At 36.3% G+C, this 14,424-nt stretch overlaps 1 pseudogene; it reads right to left on the reverse strand.

Moving 5' to 3' along the window:
* Nucleotides 1-391: 391 nt before the first annotated feature.
* On the reverse strand, nucleotides 392-536 carry LOC114226982 (small nucleolar RNA SNORA48; annotated as a pseudogene).
* Between the last annotated feature and the right edge of the window lie 13,888 nt (nucleotides 537-14,424).

Here is a 14,424-nt window from a genome sequence, read left to right on the forward strand (position 1 = left end):
AAGATAAAAATAATAATTACAAAATTAAAAAAGAAATCTGCAAAATTATAAAACCACACACAAAATAATTCTAGATAAATTAATATATGTAACATATATTTTCCTTTTTCCTTATACTGATATTGCTATTGAGATTTTGAAGTAATGTTTTACATAGGGTATTCTCAGTGGTACTCTAATGTATGTAAAAATATCTTTTGCTTTGTGTTTATTATTGTTGCGTTTATATTATTAATCAGATTCTTGTTTTATTTGATTATTTGGTCATAAAGTCATATACCTGTGCAAATAACATTAAACTTTCTCCATTTTACAGTATTTGTCATCATTCAAAAGACAAACCTCTAGCTTTTACTACATAAGTCCACACTTATTATTGTTCCCATTTTTTTTATGTGCCTCAGGCATGAAACAGCTCTGGCCACTGACACAGGCATCAAGCTAGGATGAACTAAGGACTGTACATCTGCTTTGCCCCTGATTGATATAAGAGCAACACCACCAATCAGGTGTCTCCTTGCCCATTGCCAGGGGGTTATTGTTCCCATTTTTTGTGGCTGTTTATTTTAAGTTATTACATCAGGAAGTTTATTTGTTTCTCTGTGTCTAGAATGTTGGTATTCAACCTCTCAAAATTTAAAATTGTAGTGTTATTTAATGAGCAAAGACACCCATCTTAGTAGATAAGCATATAAGGTGAAACAGAAATCAAAGCATTTGTTCCTCAAGGTGGGTTCCTCAAGAATAAATATTCAGAGTTATTTATTCTTTTTTTTTTTTAAATAATGAGAGTTGGATTTGATTCCACAAATAAAAAAAAATGCTAGGTAATTTATAGTTAAATTATTTCACATTTTTATATAACAGGACAATAAAATAAAGGGGCAGAGGAGGCAAATATTTTTCATATTTTTAAAGTTTCTTTAAGAACTCTTTTAAACAATCAAATACATTGAAGAACTCTAAAACAGATATTTGTGTAAATAAACATATGTTTAATTTGTGATTTTATCACATTATTAAATAAATTAAACTTTGTGAGCAGAAACTCAAACTGGCTTTTTCACCAGGCAAGTGGGAATAATAATGTTAGCTTTGACTTTGACAATTATCCAACTACTCTTTATGTGGCTCTATGTATTTTCACTAAATTATATAATTTTAAGTCATTTTAATCCTATCTAATAAAAGAGTAATATGCAAATTGGCCATACCTCCAATATACCCACAAGGCATGCCCACCAGCCAATCAGGAGTGAGTATGCAAATTAACCCAACCAAGATGGCTGCAGCCACGGAGAGAGCAGGAGGCTTGGGTTTCCCTGGCAATGGAGGAAGCCAAGCTTTCCACCTGCCCTGGCCTGCCTTGGCCTCCACTTAAGGCTATAAAGTTTCAATTATAGAAGATAAATAAATCCCAACAAAAATGGCGGCAGCCACAGAGCTGGAGAGAGCAGGAGGCTTGAGTTGCCCCCGGTGATGGAGGAAGCCAAGTTTCCACAGCTCTGGCCTGCCTTGGCCTCCACTTAAGGCTACAAAGTCTCAATTGTAGAAGATAAATAAATCCCAATAAAAATGGCTGCGGCCATGGAGTGAGCAGGAGGCTTGGCTCTGCTCAAGGCTACAAAGTTTCAATTATAGAAGATAAATAAATCTCAGATACCAGGGCCTCCACTTGGGTCGCCGGGGGATGTGGCCAGCCTGCAAACCACCACAGGCCCCTCACCCAGGCCATCCCATGCCCCAAAGGAACCTGCACCCTGATCTGGGACAACCTTCAGAGCAAACCAGCCAGCTCCCACCATGCACCAGGCCTCTATCCTATCTAATCCTATCTCATAAAAGAATAATATGCAAATTGAACATCACTCCAACACACAAGATGGCTGCCCCCATGTGGTCAAAGATTACTGCCCCCATGTGGACACAAGATGGCTGCTACAAGATGGCCAGCAGAGGAGGGCAGTTGGGAGGGACCAGGCCTGCAAGGGAGGGCAGTTGGGGGTGACCAGGCTGGCAGAGGAGGGAAGTTGGGGGCAACTGGGCCTGCAGGGAAGAGCAGTTGGGGGTGACCCAGGCCTGCAGGGGAGAACAGTTGGGGGGGACCAGGCCTGCAGGGGAGGGCAGTTAGGGGTGACCAGACCTGCAGGGGAGGGCAGTTAGGGGTGACCAGGCCTGCAGGGGGAAAGGACATTTAGGGATGACCAGGCCTGCAGGGGAGGGCAGTTAAGGGCAATCAGGCTGGCAGGGGAGTAGTTAGGCATCAATCATGCTGGCAGGGGAGTGGTTAGGGGGTAATCAGGTTGGCAGGCAGAAGTGGTTAGGGGCAATCAGGAAGGCAGGCAGGCAAGCAGTTGTGTGTCAGCAGTCCTGGTAGGATCAGGCCTAAATGGGCAGTCGGACATCCCTCAATGGGTCCCAGATTGGAGAGGGTACAGGCTGGGCTGAGGGACACACACTCCACCCCCGTGCACAAATTTCATGTACCGGGCCTCTAGTTAAATATATTTTTAGAAATACTCTCTGGGAATTTTAAATGATAGGGTGTTTTCAACAATATTAAATGTTCATACACTTAGAAAATATATCCAAAAATTAGTTTTTACCAAAAAGACATGAACAATAGATACTACCAAATAAATCACAAACAATTATAAAGTGCTTCAGGTTACAAGGATATTTGAAAAACTTACAGTTTTAGAATATTTTCAGAATTTTTACTTCTGGATTTCATAGCCCCTATATGTGCATTAGTATTTTTCAACAGATCTCAAATCTCTCCATACAGAATTATATTCAGAAAGCATTGTTTTCAAGAAACATGTTGTAAGTAGTGTCTGTCTGGTGGTTCTGCCTCAAGGCTGCCCATTAAACTACCAATTTCTACACCAAAAAGTTTTGCCTATGTATTCAGTATGCTAATGACTTTACTTGAGGGATAACAGCAAAAATAAAAATGATGCACCCATTCCTGGTGTGTGTCCATGTACCTACTTCCCAATTATGTCTTCTCCAGAGAAGCTCAGTTTAAACCTTTACATTGGTTTGATTCCTAAATCTGAAATAAAATTTATCTCAGACCAAACCAAGACCTGAAGAAAATCAGAAGTTTTATAATCCAGTAGCCAGAGCGTGTATTTATATAAAGGTTTCAAAAGAATTGATACTGTCAGTTGACTTTCTAACTAAGGAAGAGTACAATATGAGAAGAATAGTTTTATAAGTGTTGTTTTTTTTTTTTTTCAATGTTATTTATATGGCTTTACTTCCTGCTGTTAATAAAACATTCCAACTATCCACCCAATATTTTAAATCTTTGGACTACAACTCTAATTTAAAATCCATATGCTTAAATTATTTAAAAATTGTTCACATGAAAGTATTAATTATTTTTAATTTTGCATAAAATATTGAATTACATTAAGTAAGTTATCAGATAAAATATTACTTGATTAAGATAAAACTTTATAAATATACCAAACTAGCTCATTAATATGAGAGGCTGGACTTTTTTGTCCATTCTGGCATATTATTTTCTTGTTTTAAATTGTGAGGATGCACTTCTAATACTTTCTCTCCTGTTACTATTAACAGAGTCTTAGAAATCACATTTTTCTTACTATTAATATTTAGGAGACCATATGCAATATTTTCCCAAATCATATCTGTTTAAATAACTATACTATGCGATAATGTTTAGTTTTGAAATATAAAGTTAGTGTTTGTGTTTCATTGTGACTAAATAAGGCACACACGTTTCATATCATTAAATAATTCATATAAGGTTAACACAATTAGTGTTGTATTTGACAAATTATAATAGAATACTTTTAATATTATTTTGATGCTTATTAAGATTGTTATCAATTTCTAAATATATAGTGTCCCAAAAATGTGTACACACCTTAACAACTTAGTACATTTTGAAAATGAAATGTATTTTAATAAACACTGTCTTTATAATTATTCAAAATTTGTATACATTGTTTGTGACACCCTACATATTGTTATTAATGATATCAAACACTTGATGAACCTAGCTAAATTACTTCATTTTAGAAATTGCTCACTTATTTAGTAAATATTAACTGCACCCCTAATGAAACTGAGGGTCCTTATGATTTTGATTAAAGTTTGTTTTAAATCATAACTCTAGAAATAGCATCTTGCTCTCTCATTCTATACTCCTCAGCAATCTAGCCTCCCTCCAGATAATCACCAACACTGGTGGCAGCAGAGGATGGTAGCCTGGACCTGACTAATGGTCACAAAGTTCAGATCTCTGGCAGGCAAAAGATAACCTTGACCCAAGTTATATTTCAGCTCCTGAGCCATAAGCTGGCACAACCCCCTTGCTACTTTCCCATGAGACCGACCAAAGGATACTGGAAAAGAACTCAGAGCTATCCTCTGACCTATAGAAGGTCCTGGCTGTGTAGCTCAGTTGTTATGAATATTGTACTGATATAGCAAGATTGCAGGTTTACTTCCTGGTCAGAACACATACAAGGATCAACCAAGGAATGCATAAATAAGTGGAACAACAAATCTATGTTTTTGTTTCTGTTTCTCTCTTCTCTCACTCTCTCAAATCAACCAATCAATAATCTTTTATTCTATAGACTAGTTGCTAGGGACAGAAAATCCAACCCTAAGTAGTTTAAAAGGAAGTTATTGACTTATGTGATGAAAAGTCCAATGGTAAGTTGGCTTTGAGGAGAGGCCTTATCCAAAGGCTCAACAATATTGCCAAAAGAGAGATTAAAAATGGCAGCAGAGTAAGTGGATGCTGCATGGACATGCTCCCAGGAACAAACTGGAATTACAATTAAAATACAGAAAAACTTCCTAAATAATCAACAGAAGACTTGCTGGAGAGAACCCTGATAACTGAGGACCAAAAGTGGATACTGCATAAAAAGGAGGGGCAGAGGTACAAAAGGGTGGCCAGATTCTGAGAGACAGAAATTGAAGTTCTGAAGAGATATCTCAGTTGTGGGGGGTGGCCACTGAGAGCTGCTGGGACTCCCCAGCAGAGAGCACCAGAACTGAAAAGGGGATCCACATAACATCTGGCTGTGAAAAGCAGTGGGGTTGCTATCTGCCAGGGAGATATGGCTGGAAATTCAGGTACCCTCTTAAAGTGCCAACACAAAAAAATTCCCTGTTGAGCCATCCAACTTGTGCTCTGGCAGAGGGAAGGCACAGTGTACTGGAGCTGTGTGAGCAGAACCTAGGATCAGAGGCTCTGAGGTTAGAGCTCAGAAGGCAGATAACCTGGTTTCCTAGGCTGAGTCATTCCCTCATGCTGCAGAGGTCATCTTTCTCACACAGACATTTGCTACACAGGTGACCATGGCTGAGGGGAAGATAGTTGATCCACCCTATTGGAAAACACCTTGCCCCACAGTGTGGAGTTGCTCAGGTCATTTAGACTGAGAATAACAATTAGCCTCCAGGCAAAAGCAATTGCCCCACCCTGTTGAAAAAAACTCTTGCCACAGCTGTGCACAATTGCCTGTGGGCAATTCAAGACAAAATCTTATCAGCGTGTAGACAGAGGTGGTTTCAGGAGGCTTTGAATCTTTGCCTGATCTAATTAATCAGAAAAATCATTTGACACTGTCCTGCACTACAGATTGAGAGGTGTAGTAGATCTATGTAATACATAGTCATAAACCCAATCATGCAGCCAAAATGAAGAGACAAAGAAACAACCCCCAAATGAAAGAACAAGAGAATTCTCCAGAAAAAGAAATAAACAAAATGGAGATAAGAAATTTATCTGACACAAAGTTCAGAATAATGATGGTAATGATGCTCAAGAGCATGAGAAAAGATACAGTAACTATGAAAAGAGAAATAAAGGATGACATAGCACAAATAAAGAACACATTGGAATGAATACACAATAAATTAGGGGAAGCCAAGGTTCAAATTATTGTATTAGAAGACAGGGTTGAAAAAATCACCCAATCAGAGAATCAAAAAGAAAAGAAAATTAAAAAATAGTAGGTCAGCTTAAGGGACCCATGGGACAACATGAAATGTAACAATATTCAAATAGCAGGTGTTTCAGAAGAAGCAGAAATGGAGAAAGGAATAGAGAACGTGTTTGAAGAAATAATGGCAGAAAACCTCCCTAACCTGGTAAAGGAAAAAGTGAAACAAGACCAGGATGCACAGAGAACTCTAAGCAAGAAGAACCCAAGCAGGCCTATGCCCAGACACATCATAATTAAAATGCTAAAATTAAATTCAAAGAGAGAATCTTAAAGGTAGCGAGAGAAAAGCAAACTGTTACCTACTAAGGAGCTCCCATAAGACTCACACCTGATTTTTCATCAGAAATTCTACAGGCCAGAAGAGAATGGCATGAAGTACTAAAAGTAATGGAAAGCAATGATTATTTCTCATCATTGATGTTTCTATCTCTCTCTTCCTCTCCCTTCCTCTCTGAAGTCAATAAAAATATCTATTAAAAGAATAAATAAACATCTTGGGGAAAAACCACAACACACACACACACACACACACACACACACACATATCATGAAGCTTTTTTTAAATTGATTTCAGAGAGGAAGGAAGAGGGGGAGAAAGAGAAATACCAATGATGAGAGAGAATCATTGATCGGCTGCCTCCTGTAGGCCCCTTACTGGGGATTGAGCCCAAAACCCAAGCATGTGCCCTTGACTGGAATCAAACTCAGGACCTTTCAGTCCACAGGCCAACACTATCCACTGTGTCAAACTGACTATGGTATAAAGCATGTATTTTTTGTCTCATGTTTTAGTCTGGATCAGAGAGCTCTCCTTGGAGCTTTGAAAACACTTCTATCAGAGAATCATATGATTTTATTCAAATGTAGGATATACAACTGAACTCATAGATACAGATAGCAATATGGTAGTTACCAGAGGGAAGGGAGTGGGGTTGGGGGGTTAACAGGGACCAAATGTTTGGTGATAGAATATGATTCAACTTTGGGTGGTGGATACACAATGCAATATGAAAATCATGTATCATAGAAATGTGCCCTTGAAACTTATATGATCCTATTAATCAATATCACTTCCAAAATTTAATTCAAAAAATAAAACACTTCTATCACAATCCAGACTATGTTGTACTATAATTGTCATTCTATTTATGGAGAGAGAGTAAGTATAACTTAGAATTTACTTTTGTACCCCTATTTAATCCATTAGCCTTTGGAAATTATAGTGTGCAATAAATATGTGATAAATGAAAGAAAAGAAAAAAAAAAAACAATGCACATGTCTCTGTCATTTTGGACAAGCCACTGTTTAACCTACAGCTTCTAAATAAATTAATTTGTTTGTAACTCAAAGACTGAGCACATAGAAAAAAAATAAGTATCACGTGTGTTTTGTAACTTTGGCAAGTTGCTTCACTTATCTGGGTTTCAATATGGTTCACAAAGTGAAAAATAATTTTAAAAAGTACTCAGACTGATTAAATTTATATCTTATGCCATTTGGGGAGTGTTTTCATCTATTGCTTCCTAACACTAATCAATTATGTGTTGGTTTTCAAATTATATTTAGTTATGTTGATAGAAAACCGTATTTTAAGGTGTTATTTCTGCTTATGTGACATTATGGTGATTAAATACTAAAAGACTTTAATTAATGAATATTATATTGTATTATTATGTGTTATTAGACATTGTTTACAGATATGTATTGTATTAGTGGTGATCTAAATTGAAATGGTTTGCAAGTCACTACATAATAATTTTCTTAATTGTTTTGAAATACATTAAGGGATGCTCTGAAATAAAAGCTATATTTTTACAAATAAAGATGTTTATAAAATGTCTACTTTATGTCATATTAACCTACCCCTGTTAAAATCCATATGACATTGAGACCTAAAGAAGATTCAGGCATACCTCATATCACACAAAATTGTCATGATTTATTACACTTGGAAGAATTTATAAAAGGCATATTTGTAGGTATAGTCTAAGAGATTTGATGAAGATTATTTTCTTTTCTAGTTGATGTAAAAGAGACACAAATTTATGATTCTGATATTTCAATGAGAATGACTCATGATCCTTACTAATAAAATGCTAAGTAGTTGTCAAGCCCTCACGCATGATGCCCTCACGCTATCACAAGATGGCTGCTCGTACAGTGGAGGTAGGCTTCCTGCGGCCCTGCACACCCACTGCGAAGGTGAGACCCCTGGCTCCAGCCTACCTTTTTGGAGCAATCCATTGAGGAGCCCCAGATGGGTGGGCGGAGCCTACATCTTTGGGGCGATCTATCACGGGGCTCCTACACTATGAGAGGCCACAGGCCAGACTGGGGAGTCCCCCTGAGTGCACGAATTTCTTGCACTGGGCCTCTAGTATTTAAATATTGAAATTATTTTTGCAGTGTTACTACTTTTTAGTCCAGGGTGGACCCTAAGTCACTTTACCATTTAAAAATTTAATGACTGTTTTGTTACTTTTTAAAAAAAAATTTGTTTCAGATTTTGAAAATGTGTTCCCTGGATATTTATTATGCAAAAATTCACGATGGAGCAAGGAGTAACAATCATTGGATTTTATATTGAAAATCAGTGCTCCATTGTTCTAATACAGAGCGTACATGTGCTATTTCCATGTTGGGAGTCCACCCTCAAACCCAGTAATACAGCACTTGGTTCACCATCTCTAGCATCAGGGGTCTGTGGGTGATTGGTCATGGTGGGGAGATCACATAGATTCTCCTGAGCTTGGAATTTTGCGGACTTCCTCTTGCAGTGCATGCAAATTTACACATGTACCCATACAAGGTGCAGTTGGTGCATGAATTAAAGCCCAGGACCATCCAGCAGCTGTCCTGAAGGACAATGTTTAGGAGAAAATCCAAGCGCTGGAACCAGACACCTAAAGAGCCGTCATGAAAAAGGCCTTAGAAATGCCGTGCTTGCAAAGTGGAAATTGAAGTCATTTAAGAGACACCATTTTTTAAACATAGCTAAAAATTCACATTTCCTGTACTTTATATTATAAAAAATAAAAAATAATTATTCAAATTTTAAACGTTAAAGTGACTATGAGCCACTCTGTATTTTAGAGAAATGAAACATTTTTATATCTGGTATTGTGAAAACAAACAATTCTAGAAGTGTTTTTTCAAAAATATTTTTCACAGCATTAATCAATGATTTATTTTACTTATTTATTTTTATTATTATTTAAAAATATTTTAATTGATTTTTTACAGAGAGGAAGGGAGAGGGATAGAGAGTTAGAAACAGATGAGAGAGAAACATCGATCAGCTGCCTCCTGCACACCTCCTACTGGGGATGTGCCTGCAACCAATGTATATGCCCTTGACCGGAATCGAACCTGGGACCCTTCAGTCTGCAGGCCGACGCTCTATCCACTGAGCCAAACCAGTCAGGGCAATGATTTATTTTAAATATTACTCAATCATATAAGGGAAATAAATAATAGAATGTGTCTGATTTTAATAGTTATACCTGGTTAAAATGACCTTTATTTAACTTCAGCACTTTAATATGAATACAAATGTAAGTATGTGGTTAGGAATGATGGTTTGTTCTGTCATTGATGACTATAGATATAGGCAGTCTTGTAATGTATATTGACCATATTTCTAACTTACTCCATTGGAATGTTTGCAGGATAAATAAGTTTTACTTCCCAGATGTCATTGAGCATTTCACAGGACTACTTGGAATATTTCTTATATTCACTTTTTTTTCATGTTCAATTTATGCGGGCATGTTAGATAGCACATACTTGCATACTATGTGCTTCAACAGCTTTTGAGTTGGTTGTACCTAGAAACACTGAGTTCTGGCAAGGATTTTTTTATATATATATTTTTAAACAAGTATTGGGATGTCCTATTTTAATTTATATGTTCCATATAAATGATTTTTAAAATGTGGTGGATTGTAGAAACCAATTAAATGCCTAGAAATAACTTTCATATCAGATTAAAATATCAGATATAGTGTATGGGAATATTTTAACTTTCCCTTTGGTGTATCAACACATGAAAGGAAGTACATTCTTTCTTCAACCATGTTCTCATCAATAGTGTCTCATAATCTTACTCATATGAAATTATGCCACAAAGTTAGGTCATCTATTGGCAGACCCTTCCTCCAAAATAAACTCTAAGCTTTGGGCAGATCTTATTCATTATACGATATATTTTTCACTTGTGTATTGACTAGGACAGTGATGGGCAACCTTTTGAGCTTGTTGTGTCAAACTTCGCCAAAAAACTGAGCATAACTCGGGTAGTGTGTCACTTTGAGGAAAAAACATTATTTCACAAATGTTTCATCCTCAGGAGCAGCAAATGTTTCATCCTCGGCATGCGACCGCCTCAGCGGCTGCGTGTCATCAGAAATGGCTACGCGTGTCAGTGCTGACACGCGTGTCATAGGTTCGCCATCACTGGACTAGGAATTTATTTCATGTACCTTCTGGAGTTGTGCATTTTTTGGGCCATTTCATTATTATTACTTAGAAAACATTATGGGTAATCATTTTTCCAAGTATTTTAAAGCCATGTCAGGTAAAGCATAAGTGGTATTTTAGCTTTGTAAGAGAATCAACATAGATCTCTACTTTTATACATTAACTGTTTAAGGTAGCAATTTAAAACAATAATTTGTATGTAATTGATGATAAATCAATATTGATTCTTTGATTGATCTGCATTTAATTTGGCAAATGCCCTAATATCAAATTTTGATATCTTAAATATGAAATAATTGTTTTATCTTCTAATGTGAAAATGAGAACATATAGGTTTACATAGCAATCGAAATCAGTGAAATTTTTATATGAAGAAAAAATATTATTTATTTACTGTTACATATTTAAATAAGACCCTACGAATGACAATCTCAACTTACTGATAATTTCTAAAAATTCTGCTGGGCTCATAAGAGCTAATATCTATATATATATAAAAGGCTAATATACAAAGTAGTCCCTTGGGAGTTTGACCGGGAGACCAGGAGTTCAATCACTCACTATGACGTGCACTGACCACCAACGGGTGGCATGGAGCCAAGGAAGGCCCCGGCTGGCAGCCAGGAGGCCACAATAGGCCCTCATCTCCGGCCAGGCCTAGGGACCCTACCCATGAACAAATTTCATGCACTGGGCCTCTAGTACAAAATATATAAAGAACTCATACAAGACAACAACAAAAACACAAATAATCTAATTTTAAAAATGGGCAGAAAATCTGAATAGACACTTCTTCCTAAAAAGATGGCCAGCAGATATTTGAAAAGATGCTCAACTTCACTAGCTATAAGAGAAATTCAATTCAAAACCACAATCTGATACCACTTCACACCTGTTAGAATGGCTATCATAATTACAGCAAAAATAACAAGCATTGTAGAGAATGTGGAGAAAAGGGGAACCCTTGTACACTGCTAGTAAATGGCAATTGGTGCAGCCACTATGGAAAGCAGTATGTAGGTTCCTCAAAAAATTAAGACTAGAGATACCATATGACCAGCAATCCTCTTATGGATATCTACCTCACAAAATTTGAAAACACTTATTTCTAAAGATATATGTACTCTACGTTTATTACAACATTATTCATAATAGCCAAGAAATGAAAACAACCTCACAATAACCAAGAAATGAAAACAACCTAAGTTCCTTTGACAAATTATTAAAGAAAAAGTAGAATATATAAACACTGGAATACCACTCAGACCTAGAAAAAGATGAAATACTTCCATTTGTGAATATATAGATGGATCTTGAGAGTATTATGCTAAGTGAAATAAAACAGACAGAAAGTGATTAGAACCATATAATGTTAATCCTATACTGTGTATAAAACAAAGAGCAACAAATGAACAAACAAAAATAACAAATTCATAGATATAGACAATAGTACAGTTATTATTATAGGGGGATAAAGATGTGGGCAAGAAAAAGAGGGTAAAAGGTGTCAAATATATGGTAAAGAAAAGAAACTAGACTTTGGGTGGTGAGTATACAATGGAGTACAGAGAAATTATTTTATAAAGTCATACACCTGAAATTTATAAAATATTATTAACAATGTAACACAATGAATTTAATAAAAATAAAGATATGTAAGAAGAAAAACAAAATCCAAATTACTGTGAAAGGAACTACAATTTGCCATTATGCCATTTTTGGAATCTCAAAATAATCTATACTAATAAAAGGGTAATATGCTAATTAGACTAGACATCTTCCGGACGTCCTTCCGGACAAAGCCATGGTGGGGGCGGGGGGGAAGGCAGAGGTGGTTGCAGGCAACTTGGCTGGCAGGGGAGGGCAGTTAGGGGCAATCAGACCACCAGGTGAGGGCAGTTAGGAGTGTTTAGGTTGGCAGGGGGGAGCAGTTAGGGGGCAATCAGGCTGGCAGGCAGAGGTTGTTAGGGGCCATTAGGCAGGCAGGTGGGTGAGGAGTTAGGAGCCAGCAATCCCGGATTGGAGAGGGTGCAGGCCAGGCTGAGGGACCTCCCCCTCACGTGCACGAATTTTGTGCACCAGGCCTCTAGTAGAATAATGAATATGTGAGCCAAGAAAATAAAAATCTATGCTTGTGTTGACATAAACAAACTCACCAAGATGTTGAAAGTAAAATGGTAATAGTTTTTCAATGGTAATATTTTTGTTTTTATTTTCTATCTTAATTTTTTAAACTAGCACTTTTCAATCTTATTACAAAATGAATTAAATCATGACATATATTTTCAAATCCTGTACCTTTCTATTGTTGAATTACATATAAATGTATATTTAATAGGACTGTGACTAATTTTGTTCAGGGTTTTTCTTATTTTATATTTTCCTTAGCATAATATTATTAAATAATTTAAGTCAATTATTAATAAAAGTTACCAAGTTCAAAAGTTTTATCTAGGTTCTAACAAAGAAAAAATTCTACTCAGTGGAACAGAATAGTTAGCCCAGAATAAACTCACATCTTTTTTAAAAATATATTTTTATTTATTTCAGAGAGGAAAGGAGAGGGAGAGAGAGATAGAAACATCAATGATGAGAGAGAATCATTGATTGGCTGCCGCCTGTACACCCTCTACTGGGGACGGAGCCCTCAACCCAGGCATGTGCCCTTGATCGGAATTGAACCTGGGACCCTTGAATCCACAGGCTGATGATCTAGCCACTGAGCCAAACCAGCTATGACTAAACACATCTTCATGGCCAATTAATATAAGACAAAGGATGCAAAAACATACAGTGGGGTAAAGATAGTCTATTCAATAAATGATGCTTGGAAAATTTGGCACATACATACATACAAATAAATAAATAAATCTAAACCACCTTCTTACACCATACACTTGAATAAACTAAAAATGGATTAAAAATTTAAATATTAGATTTAAAACCATAAAAATTCTAGAAGATAATATAGCCAGTAAAGTTTTACACATTTCTTGTAGCAATATTTTTATCTGGTATATCACCTCAGGCAAGAGAAACAAAAGAAAAAATAAGCAAAAGGGACTACATCAAACTAAAAAGTTTTGCACAACAAAGAAAACCATCAACAAAATGAAAAGACAACCCACTGATTGGGAGAATATATTCTTCAATGATACATCTGATAAGGTGTTAATATCCAACATTTATAAACAACTTAAAAAACTAAACACCAAGAAAACAAACAATCCAATTAAAAAATGGACAAAATACCAAAAGAGACACTTCTCCAAAGAGTACATACAGATGGCTAATAGACATAAAAAAGTTGCTCAAAATCACTAATCAACAGAGAAATTCAAATTTCAAATTTCTCAGCCACAATGAGATATCACCTCACCCCTGTCAGAATGGCTATCATCAATAAATCAACAATAAGTGTTGGTGAGGATGTGGAGAAAAGGGATTTTTATTCATTGTTGGTGGGACTGCAGATTAGTCCAGCCACTGTGGAAAACAGTATAGACATCTAAAACAATTAAAAATGGAACTGCCTTATGATTCAGTGATTCCACTTCTGAGAATATATCATAAAAAACTCAAACACTAATTCCAAAAATATATGCACCCCTATATTCATTGCAGCACTATTTACAATAGCCAAAAACTGGAAGCATCCTAAGTGCCCATCACTAGATGAGTGGATAAAAATACCATAGTACCTTTAAACAATGGAATAAAAACTACTGTGGTACCTTTAAACAATGGAATACTACTCAGCCATAAAAAGAAGGAAATCTTAACCTTTGAGATAAGCATGGTTGGACCTGGAAAGCATTATGCAAAGGGAAATAATCCAGATAGTAAAAGACTAGTACCATATGATTTCATGCATGTGTGGAATCTGATTGATGAAATAACCCAACAAAATAGAAGCAGACTCATAGATAGAAAACAGAC

This window comes from Eptesicus fuscus, chromosome 3 (genome assembly GCF_027574615.1).
Source record: "Eptesicus fuscus isolate TK198812 chromosome 3, DD_ASM_mEF_20220401, whole genome shotgun sequence".
In the NCBI taxonomy this organism is placed as follows: Eukaryota; Metazoa; Chordata; class Mammalia; order Chiroptera; family Vespertilionidae; genus Eptesicus; species Eptesicus fuscus.